Raw genomic sequence first — 26406 nt, 5'->3', positions numbered from 1 at the left:
TTCCGATACGCATCGGAATTAAAACCTAAAAACAGAAATACAGAACGTCGATGGACACGAAACTATTATGAATTCGTTAAAAAAATTTAAAAAAGTGCTTTATTTCTTGTATTTATATTGCTGTACTCGTCGCACGTGTCCCGCAAACATCTGAGGTCTTTAAATTTCTCCAGAAACACTGTCTTTAAAGATTCCTTCGCCTCCTACCTTCTCATGTAGAGCAGCATTTAATCTCGCGGGCTGTGAGGGAGCAGTGGTGGGGGGTCGGGTGTCTGGTGGTCCTGATGTGTTGACAGAAGAGCCAACACCGTGTTGCTAGATGAGGCCGAAATGCACGCGTTTAAATACACGCAGACTGGCGTGAGGTCTGGAACAGGACAATGTCTTGAGAATTGCAATAAAGTACAAAAATCTTGTAATACTTAACTTTAATCCGTAATTGGAGAACATCGCTCTTGATGATACAAAAGTATATATAAACTGGTAATGGCGCCTTGCTAGGTCGTAGCAAATGACGTAGCTGAAGGCTGTGCTAACTATCGTCTCGGCAAATGAGAGCGTATTTGTCAGTGAACCATTGCTAGTAACGTCGGCTGTACAACTGGGGCGAGTGCTAGGACGACTCTTTAGACCTGCCATGTGGCGGCGCTCGGTCTGCAATCACTGACAGTGGCGACACGCGGGTCCGACGTATACTAACGGCCCGCGGCCGATTTAAAGGCTACCACTTAGCAAGTGTGGTGTCTGGCGGTGACACCACAGGTCCCACCCGCCCGACCTCCTGGCAAGGGAAATTCGTCGGTCCGTCAGGCAAAACGCCTGCACACGTCCAGTTCATCGGTCGGTCAGTCAGTCGGTCGGTTGGTGCTTGTGCAGGGCCTTTTATTCGGACCACTCGCCTGTACCAACTCACTCAGACTGGTACCGGACAAAAAACGCTCGATGGCCGGCAGTCCAGCCGCTGAAATCCAGACAACACCGTCTCACCAAGCGCAGGCTGCAGCCCCGTGAGCTTCGTCCTCGCAGGCGACGTTGACCTGTCGACCGTCGTTCTGTGTACACCAAGAGGCCCCATAACTTCCAACCCCTGTCGCAGCTACACTCCGCGCCAAATATCTGATAGCTTCGCGACCGTTACAATGTAACTGTTTTGTGGCCAGTGCGCATGCGTATAGATGTACTGTAGGCCGCTTATACATTTATCTGCACGTTTAACACTTGTGTCCATTGGTAGTGCGGTACAACTTCGATCGTCCTTTGTATTTTTCGTTTATTAGTGCACAGTGACTCCAGACTGAAATTATGACGCTTATTAGTACTTCAGAACCGAAAGGCAGAAATCTGAACAGTCAGTCTCGGGAGGCTGTACATAACGTTCAGTGTTTACGGAAGGTGAATCCTCTGAAGGAAGACACATTGCGAGGGAGCAAGTTCAGCTGAGACGCCAAGTGACACAGGTGTTTTGCGCAGTACCACCCGGAAAATTAAAAGTGAAGGCCAGGCTACCGGAAACTGACAGGGGAAGAAAATTTGTAACTGTAGATGAAAAAGGTAAACGCAAAACAATGATTATTTACAACTTTTATCTGACAGAAAAGTGGAAGGAATTAAACACAAGTTGTAAGAAGCTATAGACTTTCAAGCTAAGAACACTATCGTTAGGTGGTTATTTAAGAAATTAGGCTTCCGCTGAGAAAAAAATCAAGCATGCTCATTGTTGTGGCGTAACAAGACAGCTACGCCACACTGAAGTAGCCGAAAGGCACGCGTAATCTCACGTAGGCTAGCTAGAGGTCTGAAACAGGATACGTAATGAATGGTAGCAAGAAAAGTACGTAGCTGCTATAATACTTTACTTTTAATCCTTCATTTGAATACAGCATTCCTTGATGATACAAGTGAGACTCTATCTTAAAATGGTTAATGGCGCCTTGCTAGGTCGTAGCCATTGACTTAGCTGAAGGCTATTCTGTCTCTCGGCAAATGAAAGGCTTCGTCAGTGTAGTCGCTAGCAAAGTCGTCGTACAACTGGGGCGAGTGCTATTCCGTATCTCGAGACCTGCCTTGTAGTGGCGCTCGGTCTGCGATCACACAGTGGCGACACGCGGGTCCGACATGTACTAAATGGACCGCGGCCGATTTAAAGCTACCACCTAGCAAGTGTGGTGTCTGGCCGTGACACCACACTCATATTCTTAGAGATAACCGTTATCCGAGGAAAAAAGAATTAAAAGTTTGAAACAATAAAGAAAATGTAGGGAGGAAAAGGGAGACATAGATTTTATTGACGAAACTTTCATTTTACCGTCACACTTAAGTAGGGAATTTTGGTGTCAACGTTCGATACCACACTTGTTAGGGGTTGCAGTTATCGACCGCGGTCCGTACTACTATCACTGGACCCGCGAGTCGAGACTAGCGCCGCTCCGCGGTTTGCAACAAGTCTCCAGCGTGCGCTCGGCCACTCTTGCTCGAGACGCCAAGTAGGAAAGTAGTATAGCCTTCAGCTGATAGGAAGCAACCTCTAACGAGGCGCTTAGTTACAGTATGGCCTATGTGATGCCTCTATAGCTCTCTGTAATTATACTCCTCCTGAATATGAATACTCCTGTACCACCAGTTAAGTACAATATATTATTTTTTACCAACGACTTCTAATTATTTTAGTCGTTGTAGACCCAGACCATGCAGCCAGCTCCTTATCGATTTCACTGACAAACCTGCTGTATATGCAAAGAAGAGATTTGCGTGTTTCTATTTAGCATTCGCCACCAGTCATTCACATAGGCGACGATTCGTTCGTCGTCATCATAACAGAAATTACGGAATAATAGAACAATTCAGTCTCCCAAACCGCTGTAAAAAGGACGGCGCCTAATAATAACTCCGATATGGACGGAGTGAGACAATCATTGGGAAGTACACGAGACGTAGCTTCACGACGTCGACGGTAGTATCATGGTAGCCCATATCGCGGAGCACCCTCTTCTAGGGAATCGTGATAGACCCGATCGAACGCCTGGCTGAAGTCAAGAGCTGCCGAAAGCCCAGGCAGACGACGAGCGTCAGCAACTATGTCCCGATAGCGGATATTCTTGAGACCTCCCAAAGAAGCCTGATCGGGGGAAATCATGTTCAGAGGTGCCCGCTTAAGCCGCACAGCTAACAGCCGGGTAAAGGTCTTTGTGTCGCTGATGAGTAGCGTCAAGAAACGGTAATCGCATATCCGTGAGATACCCAGGGGAATGGGGATGGGAATGAGAAAACCATCGAGGAAACTGAAGTCGTCAGATGACATAAGGGCCACACTGGCCCAGAAGGGGACGAAATGTCCGATGAAACTCCAGTGGGAGGCTGCCAGGCCCAGGCGACCTGTTTGTAGAACCCGCCTGAATAGCGTCATGAACTTCGTCCTTTGTGACGTTAGCAAACAGATCCATGGTGGCATCCACGGGAACCGCGCCAAAGAAGAATTCAGAGACTGCCGTAATGTTGGAAGAGTGGTGACGATTTTCAGAGTACAGCATACTATAACATGCATGGAGGGCAGACCCGACATCCCATTGTGTAATAATACGCTGCCCATCATCGGTCGTAAGAACATTAATCAAGGTCCTCCGAAGTTCCACTATGACATGATATGTAGGTGGACACTCCTGCACTAACCCATAGCGTGTGCACGCCCTGACCATTACTCCTTCAAGGTGGCGGCGAGAGAGGGATGTGAGCTGTACCTTGGCACGATTCACCATCGCCTGGCGCTCTGGCGAAAACGACATCATAGTACATTCTCGGAGAAAGGTGAAATACAATTCGTGGGTCTGTCTCCTCCACGGCGCAACCCCCCCCCCCCCCCCCAATCAAGGCCTTACAGAGGGCAGGCTTTGTTCAGAGCACCCACCAAGACAGGGCAGACTAATAGGCATCATGGCGTCGATGGTAAGTTGTCCACATGGTCTTGATGAACTGCTGGCAGTTGGGTGAAGTAAGGTGGATCGTGTTCTTTTTCCTTGGTCCACGGCCGCGCCACACCGTTTGGCGGCAGAGATCGATGGCGCCGCTATATGTATCATGATCAGAGAACACAACGGGCCAGACTTAAGCAGCCTGCACACCGCTGACAATACCATGGGAGATGTTCAAAATGGCTCTGAGCACTATGGGACTTAACTGCTGAGGTCATCAGTCCCCTAGAACTTAGAACTAATTAAACCTAACTAACCTAAGGACATCACACACATCCATTCCCAAGGCAGGATTCGAACCTGCGACCGTAGCGGTCGCGCGGTTCCAGACTGTAGCGCCTAGAACCACTCGGCCACTCTGGCTGGCGTGGGAGATGTACACGCGATCGAGTCGGCTGGAAGAATGACCAGTGAAATGCTTAAATCCCGAACAATCGCCATGAACATGCTCCCAAGAATCCACTAGGCTGAGGTGCTGGAGAACTGCCGCTAGCGACGCGCACGGAGAGTGAAATAGTTTATCTTTGGGTGGCTGGGTGCAGTCGAAATCGCCTTCCATAATCAATGCATTCTGGTGACCCAGGAAGAGAGGCGTGGCTGGCTCTGAGAAGAAGCTGGAACGTTCACGGCGGCGATGGTGCATAGACATTGACGATCCTGACGCCACTAAACGTTAGAGCCATACCTCTGGCATCAGGTAGATAGCGATGATCGCCACCCCGATACCAGAAGGGGAAGCATGACAAACATGTGCTGTGAAACTCTGAGGAACACAGAAAGTTGCAACGTGCACTCTCTGAAGGAGAGCAACGTCAACGTCTGCGGCATACAGCATGTCATGGAGTAAAGTCAGTTTGTGGCGTACGCGAATGGTGTTGACGTTGACCGTGGCTATGCGATAATGCTGGAAAGCTGCCATCGCCTGGAGGAGGGGCGATTTATACACGGAGGAGGCACAGGGAACTCCATGTTAGGCCACTGTGGAAGGGCACAGCACTGTGATGTGGAGGGAGGGATGCGATCTGTACCTTGGCACGTTTCACCATCGTCTGGCGCTCTGGCGAATACGGCATCATAGTAAGGGGTGTTTCAAAAGGAAAATACCAGTTTTAAGGCGTTGTAGCGATTATTACGTTCAACTTACAATTGTAAATAATACACCAAATGAAAGAACAACTCAAACAGTTCTGTTTGTATACCTGTGTGCAATGGGAAGAACATGGAATGACTGAAAACCGTTTTGAATGAATGCGAGTCTTCCACGCTTAGCCCCAAGAAATATCCCCGCGGAAAGTTTATGGGCCTTTCTTTTTATGTGAATCAACTGTAACTGATGTTTCTTATCCTGATGTGCTACAGTTATGAGGCGTGCCCCATTGGGAAGAAACTGAACAACACATCTGTATTTGGGAGCAAGATGGTGCGCCGACTCACTGGCATAACTCAGTACGCGACTGGTTAAACGACGTTCTACCCGACCGATGGATTGGGCGCAAGGGACCGGTTGACACAGGATTTTGTTCATGACCTCCACGTTCACACAAGATCTGACGTGCTCATGTGTATGTGACTACGATACCAGCTGATGTATCCGACTTTAGAAACAGTGTTGGTTCAACAGTTACTCCTGACACATTGATCAAGGTTTCGGAACAACTCGCCTATCGACTCGATGTGTGATCGGTGTTCACACTGAATAATTGAAAGAAAAACTGTTCGTGTTTCTCTTTCATTTGGTGTATTATTTATAATTGTAAGGTGAACGTAATATGTGCTACAAAGCCTTAAAACCCGTATATTCATTTTGAAATACCATGTATATTCTCGGAGAATGGTGAAACAGAATTCCTGGGTTCGTCGCCTCCACGCCGCAAACCGCCTTCCGTAACCAATCAAGGCCTTGCGGAGGGCAGGCTTTGTACAGAGCACCCACCAAGACAGAGCAGACTGATAGGCATCACGGCGTCGACAAGTTGTTCACCCCCACCAAGGGTGTTGATCGCTCTGTACACCTCCAGAATGTCCAATCTCAGCATCGACGTGGTCCGCCCAAGAGGCAGACGTCTTACCGGGCTGGTATAGAGGAACACTACAGGAGGTGCGCCCACGGGTAGCGTCAGTCACAGAAAGGGTGGCATCTGCATCAGAGGCAGGGTGGGGGGGGGGGAGGTTGGTTTCCAGGGGTGGTTGCTGACTGCAGATGGAGGCAGGGAAGGACGTCCCCTCATCAGATGTCAGCGAGTCAGAGGATAGCGCACCATCAGTAGCAGGGTCGTCATCCTTGCAGACATCCGATGGAGACAGTCATCATAAGGGGTACAGCGTTGTGTCTTCCTGTTCCTCGGCGACCGTTGCTTCCTAACAGGCTGTTCCGTGCCGGATGGCGAGCGGTTATCGTGCGACATGTGGCCAGATGGCAGAAAAGCGGAGATTGGTGCAGTTCCATGACCAACAACCAAGAGGTCGGTACAGACGGCTTGTGCCTGCTGACGGTCGTCGTTAATTTGAATTGCCTCAGGCAGGAGTGTAGGAGAGACACACGAAACGAAACGTCCATCGCGTCGTCGAGAGGAGTCGACGCCGCTACCGACTGACTCAGAGGGGGCGCAGCAGGCAGCACCGCCACAGACGCGTAAGAGGTAACACAGTGGCTGCTGCAGGAAGAGCGACGTCTCCGATTGACATCTGAACGAGTCTACGTCGGAGAATTCAGAACGCAGGTGGCATTCCCAGCCACAACCTGAATAGGTGCACGGCTGGCCATCGTACATGACCACAGCCATCAATAACCAAGTAGGAAAGCAGGTGTTTCCGTGGTTCAGTTTTTATCTGACAGACACCTTTGAGGACACGCTATGTTTCGAACATCTTCCACGTTTCAGTTACGCGACTGACGACGTTGACGTAAGGTTTAAAGGCGGTCGCCACAAAGTCCGACGGTACTTCAAACGGGAGTCCGACAATCCTCAACGTTCGGAGGCCAAAACCAGCGTGATCAGCCACGACAGTTCCCATGTGTCGTTCAGAATATCGAAACTTGAGAGCGTCAGCGTGGCGCCGCACGGCGTCGGTGCACACCTCGTCATTCGCCAGCCTTACGTACACAATAGTACTGATAATCGAAAAAGGAATTCCGACAACATCTTATGACGGGAGAGGCATTTCATCCCTTATAAAACGTTCTAATTCGTACACCTTCGGTAGTCCGTGATCCGGAGGACAAGTTAATTTAATTGTAGCTTGGCGGTAAGAAAACGCCATGATGGTTGATGAAGTCGGACTCCGATCCGAGCCGCTAAGCGGAAGTAAACAAGCTCGCGCTCGCTCGCAAGCAGGACAACAGGCGAGACGCAAACAAGGCGTGCGCGCCTCACCACAGCCAAAGGCCGACGGACGACTTCACCACGACGGCGTGGCTCTGCCACCCTCTTGTCTGTTGCATTTCTTGTGCTAGCACCGTTCACTGCTTCTATTTTGCTTTTTTTTCACAGTTCAGTACACCTTCTTCCTGTTTTAATGCTTTATTTGTGTCCAGTTTTTGACGGACTGTCCACTTGGACCTCCTAGCACTAAATCTGAAGGGGATGCGACGGCGAGTACCCCTTGTTAGAAACCACACAGCTACCGAGGCGCACAAAGCATACCATGACAGCATAGGGAAGATCTTGACGAAACGGAATATCGCTGTAATCAACAAACCCACACGGAAGGAAAAGGAATACCTTCAGTCGGCCAAGGATGATGGCAAACCGATGTAAAGACAAGCGATTTCAGGGACACCGTGAATTTGTGGAGATCTGTATGTGCGTACAGCTAAGAGGAAGGTCGAAAAATGTCCGGAAGAACATATAAGCCACTGTGGAATGCGAGAAACAGGCAGATCAGCTGTTATAGAACAAGGCCGGCCAGAGTGACCGAGCGGTTCTAGGCACTACAGTCTACGGTCACAGATTCGAATCCTGCCTCGGGCATGAATGTGTGTGATGTCCTTAGGTAAGTTAGGTTTTAATAGTTCTAAGTTCTAGGGGACTGATGATTTCAGAAGTTAAGCCCCACAGTGCTCAGAGCCATTTGTTACAGAACAAGCTTTGTAGCCTTAAGACCACCGGATTCTATTTGATAAGACGCCAGCCACAAGCGAATACTATGAATGGCTATTCGGCTATACAGGGAGATGGCTATTCGGCTATACAGGGAGACTCAGTAGATTACTTAACTCCATAATAATTATAACTGGAAGGAAGAGGGTTTGATGAGGAAGGTGTGTATCCGTCTTCGACCGTGGGGTGATCGCTATGGTAGAGAACAACGGACAACGGACGATTGCGCTCCTGTATTGAAAACATGTGACGTCACGCCTCTGCGCGAGTGGGTGCGGAAACGTAGCTTTGCTTTAGTAAGTAGCGAGCGAGTCAGTGCATTGGACGTCGAAAAAGTTACAACCACCTTGAAGATGTACTCCACAAATGGGGACGAAACATTGAATTTCAATAAGAAATTCATCCAACAGTGGAATAATAGCCCGGAATATTTTAATACGCTAAGGGCTCAGGTTCGAATCCTGCCTCGGGCATGAATCTGTGTGATGTCCTTAGGTTATTGGGTTTAAGAAGTTCTAAGTTCTAGGGGACTGATGACCTAGGATGTTAAGTCCCATAGTGCTCAGAACCATTTGAACCATTTGAATATTTTAATAAGTGTCTTGGATTCAGCAGCGGAAACAAGAGAGGCTACTGAAATAATCATATACCGCTACCGCATGAACGAGGAGGGTAGCTATAAGTTACCGACGACCTCAGCGGTCACAGTCAACCTGTTCGCCCCGCCAGCAGCTACATAACACCCTGGTTCAATAGCGAAACAAGCGGCCACAAGAGAGCTGCCGTTCAGCATAGAAGTCTCGCTATAGGAGAACGGCCTCTTGGTGCAAATCCCGATTCTCCGAGAATAGCACAGGCACTAGCCAATCGTGGAGCAATCGCACCTTGAGCATCTCTGCTTCGAATTTTCCCATGGCATACCAGAATGTTACATCGGTAGTCTCTTGACTATCAACACAAGACGTATATACAGGGTGGTCCATTGTTAGTAACCGGGCCAAATATCGCACGAAATAAGCATCAAACGAAAAAACTACAAAGAACGAAACACGTCTAGTTTGAAGGGAGAAACCAGATGGCGCTATGGTTGGCCCGCTAGAGGGCGCTGTCATAGGTCAAACGGATACAACTGCGCTTTTTTAAATAGGAACCCTCATTTTTTATTGCATATTCCTGTAGTACGTAAAGAAATATGAAGGTTTTAGTTGGACCACTTTTTTCGCTTTGTGGTAGATGGCGCTGTAATAGTCATAAACGTACAAGTACGTGGTATCACGTAACATTCCGCCACTGCGGACGGTATTTGCTTCGTGATACATTTACCGTGTTCAAATGGTCCGTTTATCAGTTGCGGAAAAGTTCGATATCGTGTTGATGTATGGCTATTGTGACCAAAATGCCCAACGGGCGTGTGCTATGTATGCTGCTCGGTATCCCCGACGACATCATCCAAGTGTCCGGACCGTTCGCCGGATAGTTACGTTATTTAAGGAAACAGGAAGTGTTCAGCCACATGTGAAACGTCAGCCACGACCTGCAACAAATGATGATGCCCAAGTAGGTGTTTCAGCTGCTGTCGCGGCTAATCCGCACATTAGTAGCAGACAAATTGCGCGAGAATCGGAAATCTCAAAAACGTCGGTGTTGAGAATGCTACATCAACATCCATTGCACCCGTACCATATTTCTACGCACCAGGAATTGCATGGGGACGACTTTGAACGCCGTGTACAGTTCTGCCACTGGGCGCAAGAGAAATTACCGGACGATGACAGATTTTTTGCACGCGTTCCATTTAGAGACGAAGCGTCATTCACCAACAGCTGTAACGTAAACCGGCATAATATGCACTATTGGCCGACAAGTGGAACATCAGCGACCTTGGCAGTTAATGTATGGTGCGGCATTATGGGAGGAAGGATAGTTGGCCCCCATTTTATCGATGGTGCAATGTATGCTGGTTTCCTACGTAATGTTCTACCGATGTTACTACAAGATGTTTCACTGCATGACAGAATGGCGATGTACTTCCAACATGATGGATGTCCGGCACATAGCTCGCATGTGGTTGAAGCGGTATTGAATAGTATATTTCATGACAGGTGGATTGGTCCGCACGTTCATCGGATCTGATGTCCCCGGATTTATTTCTGTGGGGAAAGTTGAAGAATATTTGCTATCGTGATCCACCGACAACGCCTGACAACATGAGTCAGGGCATTGTCAATGCGTGTGCGAGCATTACGGAAGGCGAACTATTCGCTGTTGAGAGGAATGTCCTCACACGTATTGCCAAATGCATTGAGGTTGACGGACATGATGTTGAGCATTTATTGCATTAATGTGGTATTTACAGGTAATCACGCTGTAACAGCATGCGTTCTCAGAAATGATAAGTTCACAAAGGTACATGTATCACATTGGAACAACCGAAATAAAATGTTGAAACTTACCTACGTTCCGTATTTTAATTTAAAAAACCTACCTGTTACCAACTGTTCGTCTAAAATTGTGAGCCATATGTTTGTGACTATTACAGCTCCATCTATCACAAAGCGAAAAAAGTGGTCCAACTAAAACATTCATATTTCTTTACGTACTACACGAATATGTAATAAAAAATGGGGTTTCTATTTTTAAAAAAGGCAGTTGATATCCGTTTGACCTACGCAGCGCCATCTAGCGGGCCAACCATAGCGTTCTCTGGTTTGCTCCTTCAAGCTAGACAAGTTTCGTACTTTGTAGTTTTTTCGTTTGACGCTTATTTCGTGAGATATTTGGCCCGGTCACGATCAATGGAACACCCTGTATATGTATATGATGCGTTGGCAGAAGAGTCAACACCGTGTTGCTAGAGGAGGCCGAAATGCACGCGTTTAAATAGACGCAGACTGGCGTGAGGTCTGGAACAGGACAATGTCTTGAGAATTGCAATAAAGTACGAAAATCTTGTAATACTTAACTTTAATCCGTAATTGGAGAACATCGCTCTTGATGATACAAAGGTATATATAAACTGGTAATGGCGCCTTGCTAGGTCGTAGCAAATGACGTAGCTGAAGGTTGTGCTAACTATCGTCTCGGCAAATGAGAGCGTATTTGTCAGTGAACCATTGCTAGTAACGTCGGCTGTACAACTGGGGCGAGTGCTAGGACGACTCTTTAGACCTGCCGTGTGGCGGCGCTCGGTCTGCAATCACTGACAGTGGCGACACGCGGGTCCGACGTATACTACCGAACCGCGGCCGATTTAAAAGCTACCACCTAGCAAGTGTGGTGTCTGGCGTTGACACCACAATATATATATATACACACCAACCAGCAAATTAGTCGCCCTGCAGAAGTTCTCTGTAAAGACGATAGACTCGTCGGCCTAATAGCGGTTTTAGTGTTTCACAGTGAACACAAAAAAGGATTTTATTCAAACTGAGACCTACCGTGGTAGCCCATGAACTTCTGGCAGATGGGAGACTCATCTAGGAATACGACATGTGAATGACACACAAACCCCGGATGTCGACTGTCCCCGCCTACTTAATGAATATGTACACGCTCCGCAGTGCTTTCCTCGTGGCACAAACATAGTACCCAGACGATGACAGCTTCTGACGTACGCTTATCACCTGGCTTTTAACACCGAGTAGCGCCTCAGCGTGCTGTTCAGCATTTTCTTACACAATCTTCGTTCACTACCAATTGCTAGTCCTTAACTGTATAGCGCACTCATACTTATTACGGGATTGCGACAGAGTAAGAACGATGGGTGTTTGGTAAAAGTGTGAATGATATAGTCGAGGATGAAATACTCTAACTTTTAAACAGGGCAGCGTAGTCAGCGACCGTTTACAACGTAAAATTAACAGCAATATCTGCTCTCGGTCGGAAAATAATTATTTGTTGAAGAGGACAATGGACAAAGCATAACTGCATGCTACGGAATTGTACTTGTTTACACAATGGGAGAGATGTAAACCACAAAACGCTGCAAGAAGAACAGCGTGAGGAAAGAAGGAATCGATATCAAGGGAACTATCATTGAACATTAAGGGAACAAGGAGGATTCACACAATAAAACCACGAATTTCTGTGTTGTTTCTAGTAATTGCAGAAAATAATAGCAAGTGAAGCACCATTGTAATATTCTGTAAATGTAGTTATTAACAAGTTGATTGAGCATTACTGAAGCGACTAATAGCTGTAGAATATTTATTTCTGAACCGATTTTTATGTTCAATAGGATTATGTCGTGACACGTCATGGGTGTGTATAGTGAGAGACGTATTCTCTGCTCCGACACATATTACGTACTTTAAGAAAGTAACTGATGAGAACCTGCTATATTCTGGTAAGTGGTTAAAAAGTGCAACACTCAAAAGACATGTATGGATGTCAATGTGACTTCGTGCACGTACACACCATGGATGTGTACGTAATAATGCGAGTTACAATTCTGTAAGACACGTAGAATGCATTAGCGTTATTCGTGTTTAGTGTTATCAGGTCTGGTAGGGCATATAAAGAGCGTGAACAGCCTCAGATATTGAGTGATTACCGTCAAGGAAACGAAGATACCACGTACTTCTGTGAGACAGCGACATCAGCATCAGTTTGAAAGCAATCTCGATGTGGATCTCCGTTTGGCCGGCTGGTCGAATCCGGCAATATCCAGATTATATTGTGGGGCATTCGGATGTGACAGTGGCCCGATGTTCGACTTGATGGAAACGTGAGGGCAGGTATGCTTGTCATCAAGTTTCCGGTCGCCACGTTTAACCACAGCAAGGGAGGGTCGCCGTATTGTGTGCCTGTCACATCTGTGCCTGCCATCTGAGAACGAGGAATGACACGGGGTGACAATATTTTAGCCCTTTTATCCACATTCGTGTCTTTTAATATATTTTTTGGCGCTGATAACCTCACTGTTCAAAACTGATGAAATACAAACTGACTAACCAACAGAATGAGTAATGCACTCTCTGGAATATTCTGTCATACCGCACCACTGGTCGGAGATTAGCAGCAACTAGGGTGTTACCGTGCCATGAACTGGCTGCCGTTAACATCACAACACACACGTGTCGTGATTAGGAAGCACGGACAGCTGACTGACATTTCATTGTCGTCAGCGTTGAATCGCGGACCTGCACCAGCACCAAAGACCATCGTCGGCACAGCGGTACTTCACGGACATACTACGTGCTCATGTGTTACCTCTCATGAGTCAGTATCGTGGTGTCTTTTCTCAACAGGACATTATTCGTCCGCACATGGCAAGTGCCTGCGTGATGTAGAGGAGCTCTCGTGGCCTTTAAGATCCTCAGATCTGTCCGCACTAGAACATGTGTGGAGGCCAACTCGGACGTCTAACGCGACCCGGTGCCAGTAAGTATACAGGATAACAACGACCTTACAGCTTGGCTCGGCAGACGGTACAACAGCCTTATGACACACTTTCCGACAGAATCAATGTGTGCATTCAGGCCACAAGGGATTCACGTCATACTGATAAGAGGCTTATGCTACCAAGTTACTTGTAAATTTGACTCGGTTCTGTAATCAAAGAAATAACATCATCTACCCTCCAACACACGAATTTTCATTTAGTTTCCTCCTTCCCTCCAGAGTGCTTCACTTTTTTTGTCAGGCAGTGTGCATAACACTTAATAAGGAAATTCTGCTTCTATGATCAGGATACAAACAGTATTTCTTGGTCTTTCTGATGAAATGACTGCACAAAAAGTCTTTTGGGACTTCCGCTCACTTTGTCGATAAAGTTGTTTGCTCACTACAGCCAGTTAGTTTATTTAGTATTCAACGGTTTTTCTTGCTGTTTCTGTTGAAATAACTGTTGAAAATCTTGCTCTGTAATCAGTTATGAAATTTAATAGTTTTCAACCGGTGTTTCTTGCTTGTTTTTGTCGTAACAACAGTAGGGTAACATTTGGCAACTTTCGATTCATGTATTTGAGAACTTTTTGTGCGTTTAGTACGTTATTAAATTTAATATTTTTCAGCCGGTGTTGCTTGCTGATTCTAGTGAAACAGATATAGAGAAAACTTTTGCAAACTTTCGTTCACTGTGTTCAGTTTCGTTAGTGTATCACTGGACTCTTGGATTTTTTTTTTTTGTTTTTTTTTTTTTTTTTTTTAAAGGCAAGAAATCAGTCTTCTTCACTTTCACTCAGGATAGCAATGTCATCACCGAATCATATCATTGACATCCTTTCACCTTAAATTTTGGTTCTACTCCCGAACTTTTCTATTATTTCCGCCACTGCTTCTTCGATATACAAATTGAATAGTAGGAGCGAAATACTACAGCCCTGTCTTACACACTTTTTAATCCTAGCACTTCGTTCCCGGTCGTCCAACCCATTTCTCCTTATACCTTACCTCTATTTTTCTCAGAATGTCGAACACCTAGACCCATTTGACATTGTCAAAAGCTTTTTGCAGGTCGACAAATCCTATAAACCTGTCTCGATTTTTCCTTAGTCCTGTTCCATTATAAATCATAAGGTCAGGACTGCCTCTGTGGTGTCTTTACCTTTCATAAATCCAAACTGATCGTCATGTAACACATCTTCAATTTTCTTTTCCATTCTTCTGTGTATTATTCTTGTCAGCAACTTGGATCATGAGATGTTAAGCTGATTGTGCGATAATTCACGCGTTTGTCAGCTCTTGTAGTCTTCGGAATTGTCTGGATTATATTTTTCCGAAAGTCAAGTGGTACATCGCCAGACTCACTCATTCTGGACACGTACATGAATAGTCGCTTTGTTGCCACTTCCCCCAAAGATTTTAGGAATTCTGATAGAATGTTATCTATCCCTTCTGCCTTATCTGGGCTTAAGTCCTCCAAAGCTCTCTTAAATTCTGATTCTAATAGTGGATCCTCTATTTCTTCTAAATCGACTGCTGTTTCTTCTTTTGTCACATCAGACAAATGTTCCCCCCCCCCCCCCCCCCATAGAGACAGTCAGTGTACTCTTTCCGCCTATCCGTTCTCTCCTCTCATTTAACAATGGAATTCCGTTGCATTCTTAAAGTTATTATCCTTGCTTTTACTTTCACTGAAGGTTATTTTGACTTTCATGCATGCTGAATCACTTTTTTTCGATTTCTTCACATTTTCCATGCAGCCCTTTCATCTTAGCTTCTCTGATCTTCCAATTTGTTCCATTTCTCTTCGACTTGTATTTCTGTATTCCTGAATTTCCCTGAACAGTTTTGTATTTCCTCCTTTCGTCGATCAACTGAAGTATTCCTTATGGTACCAATGATTTCTTCGTTGTTACCTTCTTTATACCTATGGTTTTGTTTCCAACTTCTGTGATTGCCGTTTTTAGAGATTTCCATTCCTCTTCAATCGAACTGCCTACTGAGCTATTCTTTATCGCTGTATGTATAGCCCCAGAGAACTTCAAGCATATCGTTTCGTTCCTTAGTACTTACCTATCCCACTTCTCTGCTCATTTCCTCCTGACTAGCCCCTTGAACTTCAGCCTGGTCTTCATCACTACTAAATTGTGATCAGAGACAATATCTCTCCCGGGGAACGCCTTACAATCCAGTACCTGATTTCGGAATATGTTTGACCATGATGTAATCTAAGTGAAATCTTCCCGTGTCGCCTGACCTTTTCCAAGTATACCTCCTCTTCTTGTGATTCTTGAACAGAGTATTCACTATTACGAGCTGAAATTTATTACAGAACTCAATTAGTCTTTCTCCTGTCTCATTGCTTGTCGCAAGCTCATATTCTACTGTGGTAAGGAGTGGTATTCAACTGGGGAGGTGACTGACTCGGGGCAGTGAACGGCCGATGCCATACTTTAGTTCAAAATGTTATAAATCGGTTACTTGACGGATAGCTCCAAGCCAGACGCCATGTAGCGTGCATTCCACTGACCCCAAACCACCGCCATTCGCGCTTTCAGCGATGTAAAGTGAGAGCTCACTGGAGGGCAGGGTGGAGATCTGTTGAAAGCTGCTTCTGCCAAGGTTCCGGTGATGGCCGTGTCTTAGAAGGAGGCCAGGTGAGCGCCCGCTGCCAATCTGTCTGCTTGCATTCGACATTCTGGCGGCTACACCGGTTATTAATGTAACAGTATTTCACATTTGCAATGGCTTTTCCCGCGCTTGCCTTAAATTGTGATGTTGCAATGTCAATCACTTAAATATGTTACCCAGACAAATGTATTCCCGAAATTTCATTAGTCTACATTAATTATTTCCTGTATATACTAGGGTCGTCCACAAAGTAAGTTCCGTTTGGTTATATAAAACAAAAGTGTACAGATATAGAAAAAAAATATTTATTATACAGAAATCTACAACTGTTAAACTACTTCTCTACATAACTTCTAAAGTTTTGTATGCACTTATTGTAGCATGGCACAGGTTTTGCACGCCTTCTTCATAGAAGGTTGCCGCCTGTGTATTCAACCGTGTGGTAACGTTCTTTCAGTTCGTCATCTTCGTTGAAGTTGTTATATCCACAGATTACCACCCATGTGCGAACAAAATTTTTTATTAGTTGGAGCAAGGCCACCGCTTAATTTTACAAAAGATGAACTTTATTCGAAAAGAAAAGGCTTCTTCTCCTACCAAAATTTTATGACAAGCCACGAATATGCCACCTTACTGAATTGAAATATTAGCAACTGAACTGAATTTAAGTTCATTTGTCGGGTTTTCTCTCGACCCTTTCCGGCGGATGCCGAGGAAGTAGACGGGCGCAGAGTCTGGGGCGATGGCTGGCGTAGCGAAGACGTGCCACCTGGACGTTTCGGCTGCGTCGAAATATCTTCAACGCGGTAGTCCTCGGCGGGTCGAAAGACGCCTGTTTCCCTTTCTTCTGGCTATTTAACAGGACGGCTCCAGTCTTTCTCCGCTGATTCCGGAGTGATGATTGGCGGCCGTTGGCGATCCCTGATGTTGGGTGGTGATATGATAGTGTGCGCGTGGGTAGTTCGCGGCTGATTGAATGTTTGGCGGGAACGCCTCTAGCGCAGGCTGGCGGAACCACCTTCAAGCTGTCTCTCTACCGTTCCACTCTCGAACGGCACGCGGGAAAAACGAGAACTTAAATTTTTCTGTGCGAGCCCTGATTTCTCTTATTTTATCTTGATGATCATTTCTCCCTGTGTAGGTGGGTGCCAACAGAATATTTTTGCAATCGAAGGAGAAAACTGGTGATTGAAATTTCATGAGAAGATCCCGTCGCAACGAAAAATGTCCTTGTTTTAATGATTGCCAATCCAATTCACGTGTCATATCTGTGACACTATCTCCCCTATTTCGCGATAATACAAAACGAGCTGCCCTTCTTGGCACTTTTTCGATGTCATCCGTCGTCTCACCTGATGCGGATCCCACACCGCACAGTAATACTCAAGAATAGGGCGGACAAATGGTTCAAATGGCTCTGAGCACTATGGGATTTAAGATCTGAGGTCATCAGTCAAATCTAACTAACCTAAGGACATCACACACATCCATGCCCGAGGCAGGATTCGAACCTGCGACTGTAGCGGTCACTCGGTTCCAGACTGACGCGCCTAGAACCGCTCGGCCACAACGGCCAGCTAGGGCGGACAAGCGTGGTGTTAGCAGTCTCTTTAGGAGACCTGTTGCACCTTCTAACTGTTTAGGTGTAAGAAGAGATGAAAGTCGCTAGGAGCGAGGTCCGAGCTGCACAGAGGATGATCAAACGCTTCCCAGTGAAATTTCCGTAAGAGTCGTTTGGTCACATTCACCATGTGAGGTCGGGCATTATTGTGGAAAAAAACAACACCTTTTGACAGTAATCCTTCCATAGCAAGGGTACTAAGTGTAACTTAATGTTGTGCATAATCTTCTCTTCAAATGTGTGAAACAGTTCATCAGCAACCACAGACGGGCGTCCACTTCGTTCTTCATCGTGAACTTGATCACGTCCTTCATTGACCAGTCTGACCCATCTTCTAACCATTGAATCACTCACAGTATTTTGTCTATAAACCTCGCAGATTCCCCGAAGAATTTCCTTTGGTTTAACTTTCTTTGCATTTAGATCTGATTTCACACGCAGCGGCATTTTCAATTACAGCTGAAATTATAAAGAAGCACTACAAAGCACACGTCGGCAGCAGCAATCTGAAAATGTGGCGTACATGTCTTCTCCTTGCGTCAGACTAACTGCCGCACATGCTCGGAACTGCGATCGTAGCGCTGCCGCGGATAGAAATAGAAACGGAACTCACTTTGTGGACGATCCTCGTATTAGAACAAATTTCTATCTAAGTTAGAAAAAATTTTTGTTTAATACATTTGTCTTTCCTTAGCACTCCCATTTTTAGAGTATTTCATTTAATGTGGAGCAATTTTGAAAAAGGAGTGTTGCCACAAGGCACAGCGAACTTGTCTGTATGATTCATTCGTATTGTTCCTGGCTGTCGTATGCATCACCTTATATTAAGTTCTGAGGAAATTTACGAAAATTTATTTTACAGTGATATTGTGAGATTCTAGAATAGAGACGACAGAGACTGACAGATCAGCTGTTGCGCAAAATACTTTGCAGCCAGGATACCACAATATTCATTTTGATGGGGTTCAAGTACTGGCAGACACTAGCGGATCCCAGGAACAACTCTACAGAGAGGCCACAGAGATTGTTAAACACCCAAGATTTATCGGCGGGACGGACGAGGGCATTAAAATGAATGTCATCTGGATCTCTGTGCTGAACAAGATGCATACGACTCTTCCACCATCACGTGACAGCAGCAGCAGACTATGGCAACCGACAATGGCCAATTACAGCTGAGTATTCAAAGAATGTGACTTCACTTCACTGCATGGCAGCACGCATAAACGGAATTTTGCTGCAGAAGCTATGCCCGCCCCGCTCCCCCCCCCCCCCCCCCAAAGTGTCCTCCACAGATGGGGACGAAACGTTGGGTTTTAAGGTGAGCTCCATCCGACCACTGCATAATGGCCCGGAATATTTTATTAACTGTGACATTCCCGACCCGAAAGTTTACGTTTTACTGGTGCAAGTCTTTTCGCCCATACACATCTGCACAGCCGTCGCTCAGCCCCGCCATTTATGGCCCACGGTGCACCACAATTACCTCGGCACAAGTTTTGGATAGCGCCATTTTTCCTATCGCGGTAAGCTTAAACCAGCGCTGTCCGCAAACAGTTTGCAGACATTCGTTTCAGAGGTGCTTCCACCCTTCGCTGGAAAGCCGATCATCACGCACGTCTAGACGTCAGATAGACGCTCCATTTCCTCATTACAGCGACTGCACTATTTCCCATGTCTCCCCGAAATGCTTTGTATACCCTCCCGCATATGCGAGTGATTATTCTACGTTGACATAGAACATTAATGTGATTGGATGATATATATATATATATATATATATATATATATATATACATCCAGCATAGCAAAAACAACAAAGCGGCTGGTAAAGACAACATAGTAGCAGAACTACAACTACTGAAAAATTTAGGTCCTAAATCACTTGAGGAGCGCACGGAGATTATTATAGAAATTTGGACAACAGAAGAATTACCTGACGATTAAAAGTGTGCACTTATCCATCCTATGCACAAAAAAGGAGACAGAACGGATGTCAACAATTTCACTTCTACCAGTCACCTACAAGATCTCCTCTTCATGCCTATTGCAGAGAACACAGGAACAAATTGAACACAATATTGGGGAGTATCAAGCGGGTTTCTGACCCGGATGTTCCTGCCCTGAACAAATTTTTAATCTAAAAACAATGTTGAAATACAGAGCTATTAGATATAAGCCCACCATATGTACATTCAAGAAGGCGTATGACTCAGTTGACCGTAAATCCCTTGTCACCACACTAATAGAAGTTGGACTTACGTAAGTTCTTTCAGCAGACACTCTCCAACACAACCTCTAAAGTAAAATTCATGGGGGAAATCTCGGACTATCTCCAATTCTGTTCAATATCGTTTTGGACAAAGTCATAAGGGAATGGGAGAGTGAGCTTAGAAAACGTGGCCCATGGAAACCAATGAAGACTGGAAGGACAACTGAAGTCACCCGCCTAGCCTTTGCCGATGACCTTACAATTTTGACAGGCAGTGAACAAAATGAAATACATCAAATAGAAATACTCAAGGAATGTGCCGAGAAGGTTGGCTAGCAAATTCCTTTTGATAAAACGGAATTTACCTGTGCACACTCTTAAACATACAGAATCTCACTACAAAATATGGATGGATAAACAGAGTTCCATATTTTAAATACCTGGGTGAAATTTTGGAACCCACTGAACTAGAAAAAAATCTCAAGAAACTTGAGCACAGAAACTAAAGAGAATCACCGGTCGAACACACCAACTTTACAACAAAAAGTGCATGTCCATGCATGCAAAAATCAGGCACTACAGCACTGTCATTAAACCCGAGGTGCTATACGCAACAGAAACCTTGTCACTTCATAACAAGATGCTACTACAAAATCTACAAAAAGATGAACGAAGAACTGCAAACCAACAAAACTACAGAGAAAATTTCAAATATTGCTGCTGACATTAGAAAAAGACGCCTAAAATTCTATGGACACATACGCAGACTCCCTGAGTATAGACTCACACGCCATATACTCACAGCCACTGAAAGCCTTAAGGGTATGACATGGGCCGAACAAGTACGAAGAGACATTACTGATGCTCAATTCACCATTCAGGACACTGCAGGCCGTAACATTTATAGAAGCAAAATAGACAAGTGGGAAGACCAGCCAGAGACAAGAGCCAAAAAGACCAGTACAAAGTGGACAGATGAAAGAAAGAAAGCCATGAGCGAGAAAAAGATCTCATGGAAAAACCGCAGGAGGAACTGTAGAAGCTTCACATGATCCACAGAGTGTATACTATGTGTATAATAATCGTAAACACACCTGTAACCAGAAAAAATATAACTCCCTGTGAAACGTCCCCTTAGAAAAATTATACATGACTGTGCTTAAACTGACACACAATATTTTTTTAGCGCAACGCAATCTGACTTTCAGAAATCCCTACAAAAGAATGGCCCTGACTAACATTAACCTATACCTTTCACAGATCACTTACCTCACAACAATCTTCGTTACTCAAGCTACTACAATATAGCGAGCGCCGCTACTGCCAGCTAAATAAAAGATTCAAACTACTGAAGGCACTTACTACTGATAGGCATAGTTAGCAAACGAAAGATTTTAATAGAGAGCAAACAATGTATTTACCTTAATAGTCATAATATATGTAGCAGTTCATGACATCCAGCCTTACAAATTTCAAAACTCCGCCATTTCTCTCCCCACATCCACCACTGCTGGCGGCTCACCTCCAACTGCACAACGCTACGCGCTGTTCACATCCAGCTGCCGCTGCCCAATACTACAATGGCAGACAACAATGCAAACTAGCCACAGACTGCACACAGCACAGCCAGTGATTTTCATACAGAGCGCTACGTGGCGGCGGCGTTACCAATATAAGAACCTAAACAGCCTACTTACATAGCCCCCGTGCTCGCCACAAAAAATTTAACATTGTTTTGGGCAGTGGCCAATAATCATTTGATAAAATTTTTCATAATTACAACAAAGATATCAAATGCACACACTTATTGATACAATGTTGGTCAAAAGCTAAAATTTTCTCACAGTCCATAAAGACAGTCCTGATCCTTCATCACAGTAAAATAGCAGTGTTTTTCTCAAAGTCTGAGCAGTAAAAGAAAATGCACACGGAAGTAGTGGATTTCCATGCAGTCTTGAAGTAGTAGTGTTGTCCTTCCAACGGAAAGACAGTGCTGACTCTTGACAAGCAGACAGGTAATGGGCCACAAGAGAGCAAACCCACAGCAGAGTCATTCGACGTTTTGAAGAATATTGGTAGGTAGGTCATCACAGAGCAGACCCACTGTAGTCCTGGTAGAGATTACGGTATTGGTGGGCCACCAGAGGTGCAGACCCACTGCAGTCCTTGTAAAAATAATGGTATTGGTGGGTCATCAAAGATGCAGACCCACTGTAGTCCTTGTAGAGATGGCCAGCAGCCATCTGTTGTGACTGTGCAGGTGCACAATCACCATTGAAGAGTCTCGCGGATGATGTAGCAAGTCCATAAACCACCACTTGTGCACTCACAAAGTTTTATTTTTATTTTTTTTTGTCCTTAGAACCAACAATGCTGTTAACCAGTCCCTTGCTGAATTATTAACACACGTGCAAACACTATCAGTCCCAACTTCTCACATATTGTCCATATACTATGACCAACAGAAACGTGTGCAGTGAAATGTAACTTACAAGTTACTTAATTTGATGAACTGGTGTCAATTACAATTTTCTAACATAAGAATACAATAAAAAAGGTACAAAAAACATCATTAAAACCATAATAATACAGATAACATTTGTGGTAATACAGGCTTTACAAAACGATAGAAATAAACATATACATCAGTGTTACAGGAATTATGACATACGTAAATACATAAAAGATCAGAATAACTTTTGAAACATCAACTTCACACACGAGCATTAAAACAAAACAGAATAAATAATGTCTAAACATCTTTACAAAGAAAATAACATATTATTAGAAAAATTCTACAACATAACTCGTATCAGCTAAACACATAAAGACAGGAAAAACACAAATATACAAGAGTACACAAACACATAGCAGAATAACAGGAAAGGAAAGGACAGGGTTTGTTTTACTGCAGTATCTTGCAAACAAAACTTCCTTTACTTCTTGAAGATCTCCCTTCATTCTTCATTATTTCAAAAAGTGCTATCTATACCTGCTTTCTGTACTTTTTTTTTGTAAAACTTCTCAATGCATTTTTTCCAATTCATCGCAACTCATTCTCTTATATAGTCTACCCCCTCTTAAGCTAACTTAAATTACTGAGCTCAGATGCTAAACTAAGGGATGAGGCAATGCAGCAGCACAAAACAATTAATGCAAACAGCAATGAAAAAATGCAAATTGGCAAAGATAGCAGCAGTAAATGTAATAACTTATATCTAAACATGACAAACCCACAAGCAGAAAAAATTTTACAGTAAAAATGGCCATGTTCTATACCTATGTCACATCTTAACACTAGAGTGATGCATCACGAGAACTTACACTAGCAGATAAGTTACCAAATCGTAAAAAAATTATTTATGCAATTCCTGTGAAGGGAAATATCTATTTATGTGCCCTCGTTTTCTTGGAAGTAGATCATAAATTTCTTATTGACTGCATCTATAAGCATAAAATAACTATATTAGTACATCTATTAAATTTAATTTTAACCAATGCTGCAGTGCAGCTAGAAACTAGATATTAAACAAAATGAGTAAATAAATACATAAAGCAAGCCATATGGCATTTCTCTCAACTAGCAAGACAATAGCTGTGAAATGTTTCTCATCGTTTCATTAGGCATTTTAGTAAATATCATAAATTAAGAGCTCCACAGTATAATCATATGTTTTCAAGTTTGAGCGTGTCGTATTTGCGATGCTTTCTACAAAGGAATGTCAATAGCGAGGATAATGGCCTCCCTTTTTTTTCTCCACCTGTGCCTCTGAAAGGCACACACTAATGGCTTCTTCCCAGGTGACTATCGCGCAGCTGGGTGCCCACCACGCATTACGTGAAGGTCACTTAACTTTCCTACCGAAATATTTACGACAGCAGTTTCCACTACAGTGGCAATCTCATATAAAAAATGTCACAGGTCGAGAATTTGCGTTACAAATGTGTATAAACAAAATCCTATAAATACAACACTGTCCAAAAAATTTTCAGTGGCATTGTGATACATTCACACATGTACACGCATTTCATAATTCTAAAGTACGATTCTTGGTTTCCAACATCTTTTTCCACAAATGAGAGTCCCTAACCACTACTCATTATTCCTTACCTTATTATACATATGCATATTCGTCGACACTTCTTCAATAATTCATCATAAGAAATACGTAGCATAATCAAATTCCTCATATACGGTATCATCATCTTATTGATCATAAACATACCTCAACAGCATAATACTTATCGTCGTCATAAAAATAACATCATAACACCTCAGTCAAATCTCAAAAACGTCGTAGCTTTCTGCAATAATGACAAAACCTAAAAAAAATTCTCTGCTCATTTCAATAGTGTCATCTACCTCAAACGTACTTTAAAATCATGATCCCATACCAAACACATCATTCAAAGCTCTCATAGTATCACAATGGTTCCGACAAAATATGAACCGTTCACAAAGTACAGACAAATTTCAATTTCATAAGTGTGAAGTTATCCAACTGTGTAATTGCGTAAACATGTGTCACTGATGTAGTAAAAAAGAATGTTTATCTCTCAGTTAGATGATCAGATAGCTGTGTAATTTGTGTGTTAGAGAAATATGGTACCGATGTGTAAAGTTGTATAAGCAAATACCATATTAGCTAGGGCTCCTTGTGCTTGCCAAAGACATGGTACACAAAGTAAGCTTGTACCCCCCTGAGGATTAATGTAATTATACCCTCAGGTGTTACAGATTACAGCAATGGAATGAAATGTATCACGGAAAACCTTTGTATCTTTGCAAATCAAAAATCTTTAAAAATAAATGTTTGAAGTACAAATTTAATCACTCAAATATGTGTACTGTAGCGCTGGTAAAAAATGTGCCAAGTGTCATAATTATCGTTGTCCGTAAGCAAAGTTCTGTGGAAGTCAATGTACTTACCTCGTAATAAACAAAAGTGAAATGCTATGCGTGTAGATATCGTAGTTATTATGTGCATTACCGTGATCAAGAAAGTACTATACTGTAATGTATTGTTGTGCTACAAAAAAAGCTGTCTCATTGTAGTTAAACCACAGAAGTTACTACTAAAACATGTTTACTTTCCAGAAGAATTCAGAAAAACTGTGCAGATATAAAACAGATACAGCATAAAAGCAACAATGTAAATTGTGTCACACATCAGTAGCATCATGATATAGTCGTGTAGCAGTCAAATAAATTAACCACTGTGTCATCTGGTATCTCTCAGAAAGCACTTTAAATCCATAATGTATTCTCAAGTAAACCAAAATGTTGCATCAAAATCTCATTAGCAGTGCCAATATATGTTCTAAGTATGTAAGCCTTATAGTCGTTACGTAGTCGTGCAACTAACAAGCAAGAATGTACACACATGGTAACACTGTGTCCTCTGTTCACTATCACAATGCAGTGGTAATTACTCTCTAAATATGTTCCCTAGGTTCTAGATTGGATAGTTAGCTTCAAAACATTGTTGCATGATAAGAGTTTCTAAGTGTGACAAATTGTACTAGTAGCGAGAAGTGAAAAATTTTATGGCAAAGACTAAGTTAAAAGGCACATTATCTTTCAATAAACAGTTTTACATATGAAATATGGTGTAATCCTTTACTCTTCATAGTAATCAGAGTTTCAACTTGAACGTAATTATCATGCAGTATATGTCAGTAAAGAATACTGGAATTTTTCTCAAGGTTAGCGTCTATGTTATTTTTCTCTGAGCCAGCCGGCGCACGTGGCTGCTTGCAGTGCGAGTCATTGTCTGTTTCTTTGTTGCCGCGCGTCGTTATTAGGATTTGGAGATCTAACTTCTACAAATTCACCTTGTCGGAGCGCCCTGGCCTGTTTGAATCCCGCCAGTTCTGATGCAATTCAGGTCTGTCGTTACGATTACATCGTCTGTCGTCATGTAGGTAATTTCTGTAATTAATTTCTTGTCGGTCATGAGGTGGAGAACTTCTCCCTGAGTCATAACTGCGCGGTGGACCGTTGCGTCTGAAATTATTCTGTCTGCCTTGATAATAATTATTTTGGTTCCCATATTGTCTGTTTCTCTCATTGTCTCTGTGATAGCCATTACCACGGAGAGGTGATCTTTCCCTGTAATTATTACTACTCTGCCAACGGTTGTCATACGGGTGGTGTCTGTTTTGGTCACGATTTACGTTGCAAGAATAGCCTTGTCGTGTCCAGTTATTATTTCTTTCATCGCGGAATTGTGACGGATGTGACCTGTAATTGTTGTGTTCCTGTTTTCGCGTCCCGCGATTGTCAGTGTCAATTTCCAATTCTTGTAGCAGTCACTGAAAAGCTTCAATGTCGTCTTTGCAACGTCCTGCCAAAATAATATGTCGTAAATGTTCAGGCACTTTGATTAAGCAAATGCGGAAGAGTTCTGAGGGGCTGTATGGGTTTGACAGGTACTGATTCTTGTGCAAATTGTCTTCAAAATACTTCACAAGACTGAAAAATTCAGATTG

This window comes from Schistocerca piceifrons, chromosome 3 (assembly GCF_021461385.2).
Source record: "Schistocerca piceifrons isolate TAMUIC-IGC-003096 chromosome 3, iqSchPice1.1, whole genome shotgun sequence".
Taxonomy (NCBI): Eukaryota; Metazoa; Arthropoda; class Insecta; order Orthoptera; family Acrididae; genus Schistocerca; species Schistocerca piceifrons.
Note: the sequence above shows the minus strand (reverse complement) of the source record.